The sequence below is a fragment of the Vanellus vanellus genome, assembly GCF_965231255.1.
Source record: "Vanellus vanellus genome assembly, chromosome: 13".
NCBI classification, from domain to species: domain Eukaryota; kingdom Metazoa; phylum Chordata; class Aves; order Charadriiformes; family Charadriidae; genus Vanellus; species Vanellus vanellus.
Genome location: NC_138918.1, coordinates 8,334,922 through 8,355,332, shown reverse-complemented (window position 1 = coordinate 8,355,332; position 20,411 = coordinate 8,334,922).

The window sequence follows — 20,411 nt, the reverse complement described above, 5'->3', positions numbered from 1 at the left end:
AGCCGAGCTCCGCCGCCGGCCGGGCAGGCGCGATGGCTCCGGAGCCGCCTCCTCGGTCTGCAACACCGCCCCCGAGGCGCGGCCTCCTCCCGCCGACCGGCTCCGCCTCCGGCGCGCGGGGCCCGCCCCGGCCCCGGGCTCGCCCCGGCCCCGCTGCCGGCCCCGGCCCGCGCCGGGTGGGGTCGGCCCGCCGCCTCGCCGGGCCTTTCGCAGCTGCGGCCCGCAGGCCGGCACGGGCCTGTCCGCCGCCCGGCGCCGCCGAGCCTTCGGCCGCCCTCGGCCGCCCTCGGTGAGCAGCGGCGGCCCCGCGGGGCAGGGCGAAGAAACCCCGGTGGAAGTTGGCGGGCGGCCCCGGGGCGCCGCGATGGGCCGCGCCGCGGGGGTCGGGCCGAGGCCGCGGGCCCGGGCGCAGCGCGGACGGGAGAGAAGGTGGAGGGCCGCGGGCTTTGTCTGGGGGTGAGCGGCCAACCCCCCCCGCCGCCCCGGCTCCCGGGCTGGGGCTGCGGGGGCCGCCGGGGCCCTCGGTGGCGGGATGGATTTATATTTTCTTCCTGTGCAGTCGGGGGCTTTCCCGTGTTATCCATGGCTGCCCATGACAAGAGTACACCCACACTCGGAGATAAATCTGTATACCACCAATAATCCAACCACCTCTGTTAATGGACTGCCCATTTAAATTAAAATGAAAACTAAGCAAAATCAATGCTTCTCAGTCAATCAGCGCCTGACTTCAATCCTCTGAGAAGAAAAGTTTTGACTTTTGTGTGCTCAATGCCTGGAGGGGTTATCTTATTTCGGTAGCGATCTCACTGTGGGTTGGGGGAGTTATGGTTCATACGCTATCAGATGCACTGTAGCTCCTTGAAACAACCAGCAATAAGTCAGAACGTTGAAAAATGGAAGCAGACAGGGCAAAAAATAAAGCATGGTAACAGACTGTGCTCTGGATTCCCCACACGCTCCGCTATACGCGGCAGCTTAATGTTCTGATACACAAAATAGAAAACAAAACTCAAGCTGAGCATATTTTACCTCCTTAAAGATGACATTGCAAATGCATATTTTAGAATTAAAATAGCGTAGTTGTTTGTAGAGCTCAGAGTCACCACATTGAAAGGAGCGGATGGACAAATCCATTCTTCTACCATTACTTTTCCTACATAACCTTCATACTTAAAGACCAACCAGCCTTTGGGAAGGCACTTGTGTCCATAATTAAAATCCCAAGTGTATGAGATAAGGTGAGTGCCAAACGCCGAACACTTTATCATCTGAGAGCAAAAAGACGTAGAGCTGGTCTGCTTTCTGAGTCCAAATAGGAAGGTCGGGACTGGAAAGAAAACCTAAGGAAAGATTATTAGAGTCTGCAGACACGCACACTACTTCCAAGAAAAGCAAAAGTTCCTTGCCTGTGCAGAAGTTTAAACCATATAAAGGAAACATATAAAGCTCAGTTGTTCTAGTTTTCTTTTCAGGTTGTATCTGAGGGCCACACGGGGGGTTGTCAAACATACACAGGTATAATCAAAGGTATGATGGGTGTCTTTTGTTTTATTTTGGATTGAATGTAATTTGTTCAAAATTGTAGGAATACAGAAGAAAGTTAAGGATGTCTGCAAAGTTTCCTGGGAGTAGGTGTTGGTGTGGGTACATCATCGTCAGAGTACGGTAATTCTGCAGAGAGGGCATGGGTTGCAGTGAGGCACTTGGCACCGCTTCCGCCTCTGCATATCATCCTGCCCACTGAGATCCCAAAAATGCCCATCAGCGGGGCTGAGGGGGGTTAAATACAGTGTGACTATTTGGGAACAGGGTGGCTGCAGGACTGCGAGCTGGCGTGGGAAAGTATGTCCACACAGAGACAGCAGTCTGCCCCCGGAGCTTTGCAAGAACACATCGACGCTTGTTATTCTGCATATTTGGTATTAAACTCTTTAATTAGATACCTTGTTGTTCTCACACACAGACTATATGTAATAGGTTTATATGCATTTGTCTGTATATAAACACTCAGGATGGGCCAAAGTCAATATTTACTGCCTGACCCCATGTAGCAGGATGTACTTGCAATGCACTAATGAAGTACAGAAGACAAACCGAGACTTTTTCTAACTGGATGATTCTTTTTGAAGATTATGTTCCTCCTCAAAGTAAGTTTCACGAGAGGTGAGGGCTGAGCTTTGCAATCAGACTTTGTGCACTCTGATCTTGACTCTGCCCTAGATACACACCGTGGCCTTGAACAGACGAGTCATGTTGCTCTATTTCTATCGGTAGATTAATGTTTGTCTACATATCTCTTGGGGGTATGGCTAGGATTAATTAATTTTTACTCTTTATTACTTGTTAACTGCCTGCAATGTGTGGGATGTAAAACACTTTGAAGATCAGAAGTGTCATTTCACAAATTAAATGGTGTAATGAATTGGCTATTCCATATAGGTACAACTACCCTATATGGTTGGAAACGGTTCTTTGAGGGTCATAAACCCTACAGTGCTAACAACTAAAGGATTTCAGATGCTACTGGACTGCGTGTTGTACCAGGAAGGCCAGAGCGATGGGGTTTGTGGCCCAAGGAATGCAACACGTAGAAAAGCCCCAAGTGGATCTCCATTTGTATTGTCAAGATTATTTCCTATATATTCCTATATATACAAATATTTTGTATACTTTTCTCTCCAGCTGGGGTCTCACTGTTTGCTTGCAGTCAATGGTGGTGGGTTTTGCCATCACACGATGATACAGTATGATAAATCCCTCTTCTCTGATGATTCATCTTTGCGTGGGAACAAGTATGAGATGCTGACAAATTGCACCAGTGCTGAAACTTCTATCTCAGGCATCAACATTTTGATTTTTATCAGTGTTACCCAGGACTGTAGTATCAAAGTCTTATCACTGTGAGTGAAAGTCTATCCCGATCTTGTTCATCCTCTTTTGACAGATGGGAAAGGGAGACCCAAGAGATGAGGTTATTTGCCAAAGGCCCCATAAGAAGCAGAAGCAGGAAAGAACCGTGAAGTCCAACTGCCATGTGATGCTGAGCCCGTCTTCCGCCTCAGAGAGTCTGAGGAAATTTAGCAAGTTGCTATTTTCAGATTTACTTCCACATGGCTCTCTTCCTGAAAGCTAATGAGGCTGTAGCCTCATTTTTCAGACGACATGATGGAGGTTTCCCTGCCCCCATATGATGCACAGCACTTACATTTAGATGTGGTTTTGAGGAACGCTGGCTCCCATTCCAGAATTCCCACCAGTGATTTTCAGGCCGACTCCAAGCTAATATAATCCATCCCTTAGAAAGCCATGCCAAAGCGACTAGTGTTAATCTCCACCACCTAGAGACTGCAAAGTCAAAAAGATGTTAAACCAGGCAGAGCTTGTTTTCCTGGAATGACCAAGGGAAAGAAATCTACTGCACAGAGGGGTCTCTGTGGTTGAGGAACCCCATCGGACATGGGGACATCCAGAGCTGGCCGACTACAAACAGGCAGAGTGAATGTCTGCCTGTGCCTCCCCTGTGCCCTCTGGTAGTGCACGTCCTTCAGCACATCTCCAGGAGCACACAGACCCCACTCCCGGTGCCTCGGCACGCGCTCTGCTGCAGGAAATGCTGGGATGGGCAGTCTGAGCTTCCGAGGGAACTTCCATCGGTTGGCGAGTGTATTGCTGTGAAAAGCGCGTTACGTTTCTCTCCTGACCTCTGCCAAGCCCAGCTCACACTCCTATGGACTACTTTGGCAGGGTCTTTATGTCTTCCCTGTTAATAACAGAAGGAAAGGTGATGTTTCAGCTTTCTTTTATACATTTCTGCAAAGCTCTGTGGTTTCTATCCTCAATAGCTGTAGAAAGGGGTCATTGGAAAGGCTAAAAATCACTATTTAATATGCAGCATCAGAGATGGTTGTAAAAATCTCCAGAGGTGGTGGATTCTACTGTGAAAACCCACAAAACTCCCCCAAATATTCCTTGCTGGCAGTTTTGCTTTGCCCAGGACACACCAGTGGCACTACCCTCTGCCGCCAGACTGTCTCTTGAGGAAAGGCTCATTTTTCATTGAGCATTTCAGCACCGATGTTAATTTACATTGACCATGGAAATATTTTGCCTTTTAGACTGAAAACCTGGAAAATAGATAAAATGAATCAGCCCAGAGTTTAATTGGATATTTCTCGCTTCATTCATGTCTTTAAAACCAGAACTTTGTGAAGTTATGTTTGTCAAATAATTTCTGTGGGAAAGGAGTGGCTCTAACTTTAGGCTATGGGTATATAAGCAATTCTACTACAACTTCCATTTCTTGTCTGCGCTGGAAATCAAGAACTTACAAACCAACTTTTTAATGGGGTAGAGGGAGCGTGTGTCTTAAAGGATTAGCTGTTGGCCGGCAGGTACCGTCGTGACCAGTGCGCATGAAGGCAGCTGGCAAGTGAGCCGTCCACTTGCATTTTCTGTTTTGTGACAGCTTTATTGCTGCTTCTCCCTTTAAACATGCTTCTCATTTTTAATAAATTCTCTATTCCGTAAGCTGTTCTGAAAGCAGGGGTTTTTTTAACCCGCTATCCCAACCAGCTCCTGTCAACTTAAATTCCCTGAATCTTACCCATTGATATTTATTGCTTTGTCACATCAGGGAGGTTTTTCTAATGGTCAGAATATATATTTAAAACAAATAATAATTTGCCTTGACTACTAGAGGCAAAAGTGAAACGCTGCTTCCCTCCTGTGGTGACCTTCCAGACTGCAAACTGAGACACTACGTTTGTACAGACCAAAATAAATTGCACATTTTAATTTTTTTTTTTAATTATTATTATAGCGACATTCGACGAGTATCACTTTCTTGCTAACCTGCAGCCACGCAGTCATTCACATCCCGCTGTTATTGTTACAGCGCTGGATTTACGTTTTCTTTTCAAAGCTGGCCGGCGCCGCTGAAGCGTACGAAGTGCCAGCTCCCGCTAATCGCCTGCCATAGAAGCCGTGAGAACCTTATCTCATTACGACCTGCTCTTTGGGGACAAGTTTTCCTCCTCTTTCAGCTGCGTTCGAATCGATGCTCTGCCTGGGTGGGTGCGGGAGTGTTATGTATCGGTGTGCTAAATAATGAAGCGGATTAGTGGCAGCGGGACAAAGGGAGCAAGCGGGGATGAGGGCCCCGAGCTTACCTGCCAACTGCTCTGAGGCAGCAGGAGCTGCTTTACAGGCTGCTGGGTCACCGAAGGACGGGTCACGCGGTGGGTTATGTTCTTACCGTTTCTGCGTTTGCCACTATTATCAATATTGTAGTAGTATCTGGAGGGCTCACCCGGGATCCCATGTCTCCACCCGGAAGGACGCTCAAGTTTCAAAGGGAAGACGTGGGGATGGAGGATGTGGTTTACTTTGGAAAAGGGACGAAGCAGGGGCCAGGATCAAAATATCTGTGGTCACGAATGAGTGAGAAGAAACAGGGCAAGAGGTTTGGATTTCCTTTTTTTCCTTTTTTTTTTTCATGCAAGAATGAAGGCACGTACTAGCAATGGTAACAGGGTAAGGCCGGGCTGATTAAGGAACAATTTTTTTCATGGAGCATGTGATTGGGTAGAGAGTGGAAGAAATGCGTAACGCCCAGGACCCATTGCTTCTCTCCTGGCTTTGCACTAATGAACTCCAAAAATTCCTTTGGGAAAGAAGTTTGGGAGTTCCCTTGTTCCGGGGTTTTAGCTCTGCCTTCCAAATGCAAAGCATTTGAAATCCAAGAGCTATTTCCGAGACAGAATATACAGACAACGTTCTTACGCAGGACCAAAAATTGGGTTCATTTGAGGAGAAATCATCCAGTTTTTGGCGGGAGGAGAAGGAGGGGGGGGAAAGGAAAGATGCTACCTCCTGTCAAAATGCTTTTGATAAAATTAAAGCTGAGCCAGATGGTAATGGTACAGGCTAATGTTACCATATGGCAGGATCAGTCATGCAAGAAATATGCTGCTTTAAGGAACGTGTGAAACTGATAGATGTTAATATTCCAAATATTTGAGATTTGTATCTTGAACATTCTCATGGGCTGCGGAGCTGGAAGAAGATGCACATGCTCAGGAAGCGTTAGCTTGGACTGCAGTTGTTCTCCGGTGGGATATGCGTTCCTCCTCCGCTCTCCTCAGCAGTAGGAAACATCTGGCTGAGCGATCGCTTTGCTCTCCCCGCTCAGTGCTGGGAGCACGTCACAGCAGCGTGTGTGTCTGGGCAGGTGGTTGCCCAGAAGGGAAATGGAGACAGGAAAGGGAGGAGGGCTCACTGCACACGCGGAGCAGGTCAGGGACACCAGCATCCCCAGTCGCTCCCGTTCCGCAGATTTGCAGGACCTCCGGAGGAGAGGCACCGCGGGCCACAGCCGCGGGGGTCGGGACCTCTCACACCGTCCCTGCGGCAGCAGAGAGGGAAAGGGCGAGGGGTGAATGAGCAGAAGCCCCAAACCTGTTCATTTCTATCAGTCATACAGAGAAAACCAGGAATCAGGGCAGTGACAATGGCAGCTATCACTGGCCAGATGCTACCAAGAAGAGGAGGAACGATACAACTTCTCTGCTCCCAGATTCTTGCCAGCTCTTAGTTCCTAACAGTGACAGGCAGTATTCAGAGGTGAAATATTTTGTTCTTTTATATGACTGAGCTTTGCATGGAAAAGAAAAAAAAGGCAACCCAACAACTGAACAAGATCCTCGGCATGGCAGGGTACATTCACACGGAACTGTTGGATGACTTTGCCTGGATGCATGTCAAAAGCTTGTCTCTTCTTCTCGCTGCTGTCTCTGAGGAGAAACTGATTTCATATATTTCTACTGAGTTGGTGGAATTGTATCAGGGATGATGAACTTGGCTGAAAATCTGTTTTGAACTTTTGATGATGATATTAAAAAAAAACAATAACGACAAGAGATCTCAGCTCATGACGACTGTTGTTTGTCTCCTATGCTGTATACTGCCTCAGGATTTAGAATAGGATCCTATTGTTATATTTCCAATAAACAAAGAGGCAGTTTCTCCTCCTGCTTTATTAGATGTCTTTGTATGAATCGAGGAAAATAACACGTCTGTGTGAGATGGAGTACGGTGTAAGTGACCCTCCCCGGCCTGTCCTGGTGGAGACGTGGCCTCCAGCGCATGCAAGGAACCCAGGGAGGGACACACAGAGCCGAGTCCAAAAATCCATGAATTCAGATAAATAAGTGTTGCTTTAATTTCTGCTTCAGCACTCTGCACTCTTCTGCGAACCATTTCCAGCAATTGAAACTGAAGGGATGCAGGGATTAGAGTGACTCTGGCAGGGTTGGAAACCTCAAAGGAAGCCAGTTCAGCAGAAGTGGTGCTAAGGAGTCATCTCCACTGTTTCTAGCAGGAAACCTCCTCCGTTGTGTTATGGTTAACACCGCAGCCTGGATTCGTGTCATCTCATGTCACACCTGAAATCTGCTGACCAAAGACACTAATGTGTCATGGTTTAGGCTGGGCTGGCCACTAAACGAACGACAGATGCTCTCTCTTCACATCTCTTTCCCTTCCCAGAAGAGAAGGGAGAGAGAATAAGGGAGAAAGACTTACGGATTGAAAAGAACCTAAAACTACTTTAGTGGAATATTAATAATAACAAGAAAAGGTAATAGGAAAAACCTGAAGACATGGGCAAATGCTCTAAATATTCATATTAGTAAATGTGAGCATCATATTATTGGGTACGGAAACATGACAGACCTCTTAAACTTGTGCTTCAGGACCCTTGCTGCCGGATCTAAAAAGAAACACCTTTTTGGGAATGGTAACCGATAAGTGACCATTTCTGAGGTTTCCTCTGTCTTTTGGCTTAACCAGCTCGCAGTGCAGGTAGAGGCTGAACTGGATGAGGACAGCAACCCCTGACCTTCAGGTGAGGACAGCCCGGGGCTCAGAGGGCTCATGGGCACACGACGGCACACTGCATGTGGTCCTGCTGTCCTGAGGGTGAAACTCTGCCTTAAACAAGAAGGGGATAACTTCTAATGCGCAATAGTAGCTTTTGTCTCCACTTAAGCTCCCTCCCAAGAAGTTGGAAAAACAATTTTTCTTTGCCAAAAATAAAAAAGCGTGAACTTCTACCAGCTCTGTCAATGTCAGCAGTATCTGTACACAGCAGTAGATTCTAGGTTAACCATTGTAATCAGAAAAGAAATACTCTGCACACAGAGAGAAGTGATAAAGTAATTGGTATCATCATCCTTTCGGTGATGCTTTGTTAGTTATTTCTCATTTTGTATTTGTACATTCGATTTTTCCTGCCTAAGCATGGTATTTTGCATTTGTCCTCATTGAGTTTCAGCTTACAGATTTCGTCCCATTATCTAGATCAATTTGAATTCAGATCCTGTCCTCCGTATTGTTTACAATGCCTCCCAGCTTATAAAATTGCATTAGCTTTGCTATCATACAAATCAGTTATTAATGGACACGATGAACAAACCGGGCTCCTCTGTCCTCACTTGAAATGGGCTGTTTGGGAAGTGTTTTTTTCTCCTGCTTATGCACCCAAATTATGGTGATTTTGTTTATGTTCCTATTTTGCTCATATGCCCCTAATTTGCTCATGAGACTGTCATGTAATACTGAGTACACAGTCTTTTTACAGTCAGGATATATCACATCTGCTTCTCCCTTGTCCACCAGGCCTGTTATTCTGTCAGAGGAGGAAATTAGATTGATTTGATGTGATTTGTTCTTGAGAAATCCATGCCGGCTCTTTCTTGTCATTTTATTATCTTCTAGATGTTTATATTGATTATTTAATAATTTGTTCCAGTATCTTTCCAAGAAATAGAGTTAGGCAGGCTGGTGGATAACTCCGGGGCCTCTTTTTCTCCTTTGTAAAGCTAGGGCACTGTGCGTTTCTCCTGTCCCTTGGGGCCTGCCACCATCGCTTCTCATAGATAATCACTAATGCTTTAGAAATTTCCTTGGCTGGTTCCCAAGTGCTCCGGGATGAATTCCATTAGCTCTGCCGACTTAAGGGCATCCACACATTTCCACACGTGCTCTTCCCTCATTTTAGCCTGCACGCGCAGCTCCTTTCTATCCCATGCACCCGGTGATGCTTTGTGTGAGGGAGGGCATCATGATGGAGCAAAGCAGCATCTCTCCGAAACGGAGCCCGGACGCAGGCTGGCAAGTGCCCAGGCAGGGAGCTGGGAAGTCCCGGTCTCCACGGCACAGACACGGTCTGGCTGACCATAGCGAACCTCTGAGCTGCTTTACCCACACCTGCTCATTTCAATAAATGGTGCCTCTCACGCAGATCTGCAGAAAAAATAAGATCATGGTTTTACAGCCATTATCCCTAAAGCTCAGGCTACCGACCAGGGATTATTTCCTGATCATGTGTTTGTTCATCTGAGCTGCAGAACACTATTGTAAGGCCATTGAATCATAAGGTGGATTGTGAAACTCTCTAAAATGTTTGTTATGTACCCAAACTGGCCTATGAGGACATCTATCATCCAGAGAAGGACACGAACGCATTCAAGGGTTTCTGGCAGTTTTGAACTTGTACCTGTAACTTTGAAAAGGAATTGGTACATCAGAGCACAGACCATCTGCTGCTGCTGGGGCCTTTTGTACTCTTCTCTTGCTGCTTCAGTCATGGTCCAGGTGATGGCTCATGTCCCCAGGCTGTTGTTTTGCCATGTCATCACCTGCAAGAAGGACCAGGCATTTTCTGCATCTTTATTTGGGTGCATTCTTGCCCAGGTCTGAACCCAGCAAACTCACACTAGTGCAGCTTTACAAATATGAGAGACCCCACCAGTGCCAAAGGCACAGGCACAGTCAAGGTGAATGCATGGGACATGCCACATCTTTACTGGAGTGGTGTCGCTGGTTACGCTGGACCACAGAGGCATCGGGGCATCTGACTTACACATGAAAGTGTTAATTATTATTGGCCAGGCAGGTAGGGAGAGCAGGGTGTAAGTTTGAAATTTCCAAGTAATTTATTGCATTTATTAATTATTAACTCTCAGACCGTTAGGAATACATTTACAAGGTCTGGGAATAAGAGTGGGAAAGATTAGATCTTGCTCGTACCTTTCGCAACAATTCAGCTTTTTATTAAATTTCCATCCAGGAGTAGACTTTATGCTGAGGAAATTATTTGAGGAACTATTAAAAAGAACTGTAAAAATCCAAATTACACTCAGTGCAGTGGAAAGAGGAGGTTTTATGAGATTTGTTAGAAGGCATTTATCACCTGGAAACACACCATAGTTAGCAAAATCCAGTTTGCTTTTAATTTAACTGCTCAAAAGTGACTGGATGACTTTTTGTTAATAGTTAAATCACCCAAAGCAATTACAGAGCATTACATACATCTCATTAAGCTTCAGACCACTAGGGTGAGCCAGACTATAGCCAATGCCAACTGTTGTGTAGCGCGAAATGAAAATGACATATCAGATCATGAGATTCAGAACAAATAAGTCAAAACCTGTGATGAGAGCTCACGCCCATCATCTCAGAACGAAGGTACTTCACCTTTCCTCTTGCCCTACGGGCCAAGGGCAGCCTACCTCCCTTGAAAGTCTGGCTCCGCCTGTGATGAGCAGTTGAAATGGCTCCTGCAAGTGCTTTGGAAAGTCTGCCCTCCTCGAGCATGAGGCACGTTGGCCGCCCAACATCACCTGTTTCTTGTCCTGAGGCTCTCAAGGTGCTGAATTTCATTGTGTGCGTAGGGAGCTCTCTAATCTTATCTGCAACTGCGCCAGGAAAAAAAAAAAAAATCTTTTAAGAGGTTTTAACACAGCCCTTAACAAAGCAAAGTTTTGCAAGGGCAAAAATTCTACCCACCAAAGTGTCCCCTTTGTCACCTCAGTCTGGGGTAGACACGAAGTGCTGTGCTAGAGGGGCTAACGTGAAGAGCAAATGAAAAATATTTCAGTTTAGATTTTTAGATTTAAAGTCAACTGCCCCGTGTTAGGGCATGTTTTTGTGGCTGGTCTGAAGAACCTGCTTTGCCTGTGATCTGAGCCACCCAGCTGTAAGCCAACTCCAATTTGGGACTCGCTTTATGGCATTGAGTTGACACTGAGCCAGAACGTATATAGCCTGTATTTTGGCCAGTGCAAGCACACGGCTGGCAGTCCCCTAATAAAGAGTCAGTCTTGTCCACTGACGATAAACTGTGCTAAAGCAAGTTCAGGAAAGAAAAGGAGAAATTTGGTGGCACTAAAAAAGTCGACACATGAATGCTTAGTAGTAAAGTATAAGTAACATTGATCATCTAAGGGTATGAGTGAGACAAAGTTGGCTGAGAAAAATAGTAACTTTTGTTAGATTGGCATCATGGAGAAAGAAAGGCAGATGAACTCTTGGGTGCACAGTGGAAGTCTGGAAGAGAAAGAGCACTTAATGCTATATATAGGTTGAGATCAGTGGCTCTAAGTTTAAGTTAATCAGCAGGAAAGTATGGGTGGTGCACCTCTACCTCTGCATTCTTGGCTGCTCTGCAGGACCACGGCTCCTCCCTGGACCATTCAGAGCTGCTGGAAAGAGCCTTGTGGGCTGCATGTGTGTGTAAATGAGAGATGTTCTCCCCCTTGGCCGCCTCCTGGCCCCCTCGTTGCGTGATACATATGTGCGTGGTGTAAGCGTGTGCTCCTGGGGGGCTGTCCCCTGTTTTGTGACCCAGCACGGGCACGTGACTCAGCATGGCAATGAGTGCTGGGGGCTTTGCGCTTTTGGAAGCCAGCTACCTCTCCTTAGACATCTGCCTGCCTGATTTCATGGGAGAAGATGGCAGCAACAAATACGAAGCAATAAAAATACATGAAGTAAACCAGTGCCCTTTCCTCCTCATTTTTCCATGCTGCGTGGAAATCTAGGCGATTTGTAATAACCTTCATTGGAGAAAAATCTATGAATGCTTGCAATAGAGAACATTGCAAAGGACAGTGGGGCTCTTTTATTCAAGGAAAAACTTCCTGAAGTAGTTTGAAAAAAGCCTGCCAATTACTTGTGTATAGCATCGCTGGATAACCAAACGGGGCTCCGCGGGCCGGCACAGTCAGCTGTGCAGCATTTAGGTTAAATGGTCACATAATTCTCCCTCTTCATGTTCTTCCAACACCAGAAAACAAAGCTGCGGTTTGCTATTATTTATCCCCTGCATCCATTGATGTCAGTCACTGAATAGCCCTTCAGGGGGTTTTACTGCCCTGAACAAACTGCAAAAAATGTGGTCTATTATCTCAGAGCAGGTTGAGCCCGTGGATACTGTGGGACAGTACTCCACCTCTTGAAGGTCTCCCCTGGCAGTGGCATGTCCTTGTTAATGGGGTTTTTTGTGTAGACCCCAGGTGGCTGAACTGGTTTGGTGATTGCCTTTCTTTCCCAAAGCTTGACTCAAAAACCTCTGCTTTGCTGTAGTCAAACAGAGCTTGGAGACTCCTTTCTGTGCAGGTGCTGGCTCCCATTACAGCGAGAAATTATACTGGAAGCCTGTGGTTTAGGCTGGTACTTGGTGGAGCATGTGCTGCGGCACATTTTGTCTGCTTGACCCATCTCCTGCGCTGTAAGCATCCGCTTCATAGCTGAATGGCAGAGCTCATAGGTTTACAAGATGAGAGACTTCAAGCAATTTTAGGAGTTCGAATTCTAAACCCTTTTCTGCTGTTTTGTGACAGTAGGGATTGAAAGGACTGAGACCGTCTACCACATTGAAATAAATCTTAAAGGAATCCTGCCTCATAGCCGCATTTTCCATCTGTGTCGCACATGTTTTCACAGCACACTGCAATCCAGGATGAAGATTAGCAAACTCATTCTCAGTAAATTTGCTTGTCCAAGAAGCTATGTAACTGCATTAATATGGCCGGAGTTAACTCAAATATCCGATGACACCCTGCTCGGAAGATATATCCAGCTCATGCATCTACACTCAGCACATGAGCCGTGGAGGGGGGATGCGCCTTAAGAGCAAAACGGGCTCTTCATGTTGGCTTTGTGGTTAAGCTGGCACGGGGGCTGTGGAAAGCGGTCACTGCCTGCCCGCAGCCTGGCCGTCCGCTACAGCCACCATGCTCCCCCCTCCGCTCTGTGTCTGCGCCGGGGCCCAGGTAACCCAGCGTGAAGGAAAGATAACCAGCCAGCTGGATCGATTCACTGGAAACCTCCGCCTGGGGAGACCTTGCGATGCTCTCCATGGCATGTGGGTATTTGTGCCTGCCGAGTATAGGAGGCATCACTGAGGATGCCCACGAGCGAGTGAACCCAGGATGAACGCTGGGACTTTGATGGCAGTGCCAAATAAATGTATATCAAAGTATGGCCTGATTTTGATTCCTCTGCTTATGTTGCTTCTTATTCCCTTGCTTCCCCTGGTAGAGGATGTTTGAAATCCTTTGACCGTGTGTACATCATCTTTACACAGGGGGAACAGTCATTTTCTCTGTAGCTTTCCAGTCTGTCTGCCTGGACTGACGCGGATCCCACCAGCGAGGCTGACGTCCTCTGAGATGTTTGCTCAGTCGGTTGTATCCCCTCCCTCACTGTGTTTGTGCGCAATGCCCACTGCTGCTCTCAGCAGCCCCTTCTCCTGGAGTGCTCCGGCACAGGCTTCTCCGCTGTTTCATAGTGTCGCTTCTTTGCCAAGGAAAATAGTGGGGGGAACGGACACTTTTTCCTCCATACCCAACTCCCCACAGATCTGCCAACTACCAAATGAGATAAAGTAAAAACGTGCACTAGTCTTCTTGCGTGGCCATCTCCAAGTCCAGCTTGCGGTGGTCCTGGAAGCTGCAAATGGATAAACTTCAGCAAAGGGCAGCTGGTATGGCTTTATTCTTGTTGTAGCTCTTGGCATTTTTGACAAGAGCCACAGTTCAGTTTAAACACGTCAAGTATGTTAAACCTTCCCATCAGTGTAATGGTACACAATTTTCTTGCTAACTTGATTTATGCAAAAAACTCACCCCAGGAATATACCAGCAATAACAGCAGGCCCATACAAGTTTTTCACTTGTGAAACAATATTTACTCACAAGAGCTGGCTGACAACTCCAGGAAAGCATGGTCATAAATGGCTTTTCTTCAGCAGAGCCGTTTCGTTCTGCGTTGTGGCCCTGGCTTTGAACAGCTTCACCATTGTCAAGGAAGTGACACTTGGCACAAAATGATAACAAAACGTAAAATGTCAGCACACACCTCTAACAGTGAGGTTTTGGGGAGGCTATTTTCGAAAACAAGCTGTCAGATTTGCTTCCTGAGGGGGGTAAACACACACCAAAAGAGTGGACACCCATAAAATCTTCAGTGTTTGGCTTTCTTGGACAACAAGAGGCCACAGGGCCATTCCACAGGTCTTACGGGATGAACTATGAACAGTGAGAGATACAAACTCCCCTCTGTAGTGCGCTTCTCTCACATTGCTGTTACACCCTGGTAAAGGCCAATTAAAAAGTCGTTCCTGCCCTCCGTGCTCCCCACCTGCAGTCCTTGGTCCTGTCTGCAGGAGGGTGCTCCTCATCCCAGATGCTTTCAGTGCTCTCAGAACAGCCTCTGTGCTGCCTCTGCAGCATTGAGGTGACAGCAAAGTAGACCATGGGGAGGGGTGGACAAGTGCCTCCACAGTTTCCTTCACTGCTGAAGTGAGTGGTTATGTCATGACATCCTTATCTCCTTAGGTCTCTTTTTCCTAATTTTCTGCATAAGTTTGTGTTTTCTTTCTTGTACACCTTCAAGCTCCCACTCCATAAACTCCTCTTGCAGTTCTAATCTCCTTCCATTCATTACAAACATCAGCCCAGAAATGACTATTTTTGACAAAAGTTGTTTTCTTAGACTTTGCAGTGAATTCTTCAGGGAGTTTGTAAAACAGGCAATTCATAACTTGGAGCCAGTCTTCAAGGTTGGCCAGAGACCAAAGGAAGGACTGAGGCTCTCCTGCTCTCTGATGGAGTCGCTTTCCTCTCCCAGTTTCTCAGTGACAGTGTGTGGAGATGGTTAAACTCCCAGGCTGATAAACAGACTGCTGAAGAATGTTTTTTCCACTTTGCCAGGCAGCGGAGAAAAGGCTCTCCTGACGCTCCTGGTGCCACACAGCACCGTGCTGCGCTGCTCTATCAATGCACTTAGTGGGCTTTTGGGAACAAAGCATAAATATTTCAGAAGGGTGATTTAATAAGTGTTTGTTTGCTCAAAAGCTGTTGACTCCTTCTTTGGTAGTTGCTATGGTAAAACACGTTGATTTAAACAGGAAAATGAACACAGACTGGAGAGGTTCATTCCTCATGTCTATATATATGTTAGCTCTTGAAACCCGTCTCACCAGCAGAAGGGATGGCTCTGGGAAGGTGATGATGCAGCTCTGGTTGTGGGTTCAGCCAGGCAGTTGCTGCAGTGGTTCACCCCCAGCGAAATACTGCGTTAGCCCACAAAAACTGCATTCATCTGGCTTTGAAAGTGAGGATTGCTGAGTGGCCTGAGGAGCGGTGTGATCTCTCGCGTGTCCCTGCCATCTCCACTGCTTCTCCTCTGCTGCTGGAGAAGGACCTCTCTGGCCGTAGCAGAATGACTGGGCATGAGCATGGCCTTGGGAATGCTCCTCACAGATAATGAAGACAACCCTAGTGTCTACCACTGCTGAAATTATCCTCATACTCCTTTTTGGCCTAAAGAATAGGGCTAAAGTGGAAGGGGATTTTTTGGGGGCAGTCTGGACAAAGGATTCTGCTACATTTGCCGCAATAGGAGCAATAAGCCACAACGCGTTTCCCTGCTGCAGAGTAGCAAAACAGGCACAAAACACTGGCCAAGTGCAACATGCTACGAGTTTGGCAAGACCAACGGCATCCTTCCAGTCACATGCGGCCAATAAACAGCGAGTGCAACTGAGTCAACAAGGCCAACACAGAGAAGGGAGAAAGCCACCATGGCTGCCTGTAGCCCTCTGACCCGTCACCCCGCTGCGAGGGCGGGAAGGTGGATTTTGATCAGAACGTGATTCTTTTTCCCAAAGTGCGAAGGCCAGGAAAGCCACAAGCCGACTGTTGGTGTTCCCGGGCGGCTCTTTGTGCAGCTCCTGGAGAAAGGCCACTGTAGAGCTCTGCTCTGGCAAGCCCTGTTCCCTACTGGGAGACGGTCCTGCAGATTGGATTTATTTTGCAATACTCTGCAAGTAGTGCTCGAGGTCAGAGACACTGTGGTGGGAGAAGGCTGAGCTCTCATCTGATAGGGTGCTCCATATCCTTCTTTGTGCGGGACCCAAGCTCCACACGGATTTAGGTTTTCCAAGTTCAAACGACTAATTAAATGCCCACCTCCTCTCCTCTCAGCCCGGGTGGTGGGGCCGGGCTGGGCTGCGCAGGGGTGGGATTTGAAGCTTGGTGTTACTGTGCACTCACCCTATGCTCTGGCCACGACGTGATCTGAGGACACGTGGTTGTTTCCATCTACAAGACTGTAAATATCACATTTTTAACTCTCTGAAGTACAACCATTCTTCCAACCCTTCCAGCTCAAGAGGCTCATCATTAAGAGCCCCAACTTTCCAGTACCGAGCCTCTGCTGGCACCTTCTTATTTACAATCGTCCCCTTTCACACTGTGGTATTCAAGCCCGTGACACGTGCTGGGGCTCAGCTGGCAGGCCCAGCTAAAAAGGAGGCGTAAAATCTCATAAATCAGCCTTCTGCCTACCTGAATGTAACACGGCCTCTGCAAATCCAGAGTACCCCAGGAGCCCGGGAGACAGGCAGCGTTTTTCTGCGCGCTTTCCCCGGGCCGTAGCTGGTATGCCATTTCCGCTCAGAATTAATGCTACAATTAGACTGATTCAGGCTCTAATAGCATCGCTGGACTATGAACTTTTGAAGCATGCTGTGTGCGTTAAGATATCAAAGGTAACAAAACCGGCTATTATCGTTGTTGTTGTTATGACATTGCCAAGAAGCCCTCGTGAGAGCGGGACTCCTCCGGGAGGGCACTGTGCCCACTCAAGGTAAACCCCAAGTGCAGGCAGCCGGGGCAGAGCACAGCCAAGAGAGAAACAGCAGATAGCGGCAGGGGCTGAATATATTTCCCTCCACTCTGGCCCACAGCTCTTCATATAATGGCCTTTTTTTTGTTGTTGTTGCTGAAAGATCAGGAGGTTTTCCAGCCGCCTCGGCCCCAGCGCGGCAGCATGGCAGCGCTTCGTGCAGAAAAGCTTTGCGGGGCGCTTTGGGAAGCTCCTGTAAGGACAGGCCATGTCTGATTCTCCCCGGCAGGTTACGGTGCTGCCTGTCCCAGCCCTGTGTCAGAGAAGAAGTCAAACATCACGGAATCACGGAGTTTTCAGAGTTGGAAGGGACCTCTAGAGATCACCTAGCCCAACTCCCCTGCCAAAGCAGGATTGCCCAGAGCACATCACTCAGGACTGCATCCAGGCGGGTCTTGAAGATCTCCAGAGAAGGGGACTCCCCCCCCTCTCTGGGCAGCCTGTGCCGGTGCTCTGTCACCCTCACCGTAAAGAAGTGTTTCTGTGTATTTGAACGGAACTTCCTATGTTCTTGTGCCCATTACCCCTCGTCCTGTCACTGGGAACCACTGAAAAGAGCCTGGCTCCATCCTCCTTCAACCCACCCTTTAGATACTTGTACGCCATAATAAGGTCTCCCCTCAGCCTTCTCTTCTCCAGGCTAAAGAGTCCCAGCTCTCTCAGCCTTCCCTCATAAGGGAGATGCTCCAAGCCCTTAATCATCTTACCTAGTTACCCTTCGCTGGACTTGTTCCAGCAGTTCCCTGTCCCTCTTGAACTGGGGAACCCAAAACTGGACACAGTATTCCAGTTGTTGCCTCACCAGTGCAGAGTAGAGGGGGAGAATGACCTCCTTCGACCTGCTGTCCACACTCTTCCCTATGCAGCCCAGGATTCCATCGGCAAATCAGGATTCCATTGGCGCATCCTGGGCACATCAGCCCAGGATTACATTGGCACATCAAAACACCCCACTGTCTCCCCTCCTGCGGGCGACTGTCCGGGGCACAGGACTTTGAATTTCACCCTCACAGCGTGATATTTTCGGATCTAAAGAAGATCCAGACCGCTCAGGCTGCGGCAATGGGGGGCGTCATTTCTCGGGGTGCTAAAGCACCTTTAGGAAGGGAGCTGGAGTCCGAGCTGGAGAACTACTGCCAAAAAGTACAATAGGAATAGAGAAAACATGCTACAGCAAAGACACAAAAATAGAAAGGCTGACTTAGATAAGGCCCTGACAGGAAGCTAGATGGCCTGTGCCACTTCAGCTGTGCTTGTTTAAACCTGTCTTTCTGTATTTATTTAATAGATTCCAGCATCTCTCACTTGGAATCTGTTTCAGAAGTGCTGGCTGATTTCTGTTCAGTGGAAGCACACAACCCCGTGTCTTCACCACCACCACCAGCGCTTAGCAAAGAAGTGTTAAGAAGCGTGACCTGGACGGGAGAGGAAGCGTCCTTTCTGATGCTTTAGGGTTGTTGACATGGGAACGGTAGCTCACCATACGGCATGTTCCTTCTTTTAAACCAGCAGGGAGCTTTAATTATTCAGGCTGGGAAACAGGCTGAAGGAACTGTTCAAAATGCCTTGTGCCGAGGCCAGTCTGTTCCCCTTGGTGATCAGATGTTTGGTGTCTCTCTTCCCCGTTTGTATTCCTGCGCCGTGCCAGAGAAGAACGGGGGCTGGCACATGCAGCCTCGGCAGGGTAGATGCTTGCTGAGATCTTCTGCTGAACCTCCGTGTGTGCTACTGGGAACCCAGCCTGGTGCTCCCCCCGACTCCTCTCTGCTGCTCTGCGATGCTTGTGCTCCTGGGATCCATCCCGTGAGCTGCTGGCTAGCTTAGAGGCGATAAAAGGCCTTAAAACATGTTGGGTCCAAAAACTTTAACGCCAGGAATTGGGGTCCTGCAGTGTCTTGGGGATCCTGTGAGGCTGCAGAACCAGTCGGTGCTTACTGGAACAGCACACCCGCCCTCGCAGCCTGCCTGGTAAACACCGTCATGCTCATTGAGAAATGATTGTTTTCGACATTTCATCTTCACCGTTTCATCTTCACAGCCAGTTCTCTCTCTGCTATGTGCTAAGGCTCTATTAACAATAATGTGACACCTACAAGATTCTAATAAAAGCCCCAAAAGTTTAGATCAATAGCTAATTAGCCGGGGACCTCTGGCAGACGGTAGAGTCGGATGGAGTTGTCGGAGCATAGCAGTCTCCTGTATTGAGTCTCGCCATTTCTGCGTTACTGACAACTGGGGACGGAGATAGCACTGTGAGCTTGCTCTACATACAGGAATCCCATCCAGACATCTATATGCGGGTACAAGGGACTATTAGGTGGTCTCAGAGGGAGTTGAGATAATGCATTTGTTACATCTCTGAATCTCCTTAACTTTTGCTTAGTGAAATGGTATCTGTGTGCTTTAAATCATGTTATAAAATTCATGTAGGTCTGCCCTGCAATTGCCAAGATTTGATAAAACTACATTGTCAGAAATGAAAACAACCAAACCCAGTGAACACCCCATAGAAAGATGCAATAATCTTTTTACTGAAACCTTTTTCATAATATGTACAATATAAAACATAAGTTATATTTTCAGTGATTTCTTTCTCTCTTTATGTGGGTTGCAAATTAACTCAGAAATAAACACTGCAAAAATCAATAAATACTTATCCATTGGCCTTTGGGCTTATTTATTCACCAATAACTTACACTGCGTAGCCAAAGAAAAACAATTCTCTCTTCATTATTTTCTGGTTCAACAACTCTGAAGTAGCAGAAGAGGACACACTCCGCTATTGTTTTCCTCTGCTGCAGTAGCCAAAATTGCCCCTGATCTGTTTGAGGCAGAGTTGGGCAAACAATTTGCAAGTGATGCCAGGAACATAACACAGTAACATGTCCTCAGGGCTTTCAACTTGTACAGGCTATTAGTGGCTGAGACAATGGAGAATTTTCTGAAATTCTTCTTCAGATGTAGCTTTTTTTTTTTTTTTTTTGCCAGAAAATGCTGATTTACTCAAATGGGAACTTTTTGTGGGAGAGGTTCTGAAGGTGATACTAGAAGCATTGCTCAACTTCAGGTTTTGAGCTGGGAATGCTGAGAGAGAGGATCCTCTAAGGGATTTGCTGGTTATATCCATCCCAGGTCACGAATTTTAGCCTTCCCCAGTGAGTGCCGTGCTGCCCACCGGCCGCCTCCTTTCCCGCAGTGCCCCAGTGGTGAGCAAAAAGGACCGCTGGGAAACCTGGAAGTGTTTTCCACAATGGAAAAAAAACTCACTCCCACCTCTGTTTCTGAGAACAGCCACCTGGCTTTATCCTGAGAACAGCACAGAAACGGGGTCACACCAAGGAGCTTCCTGGGCAGAGCAGGGGTGGTGGGGGGTT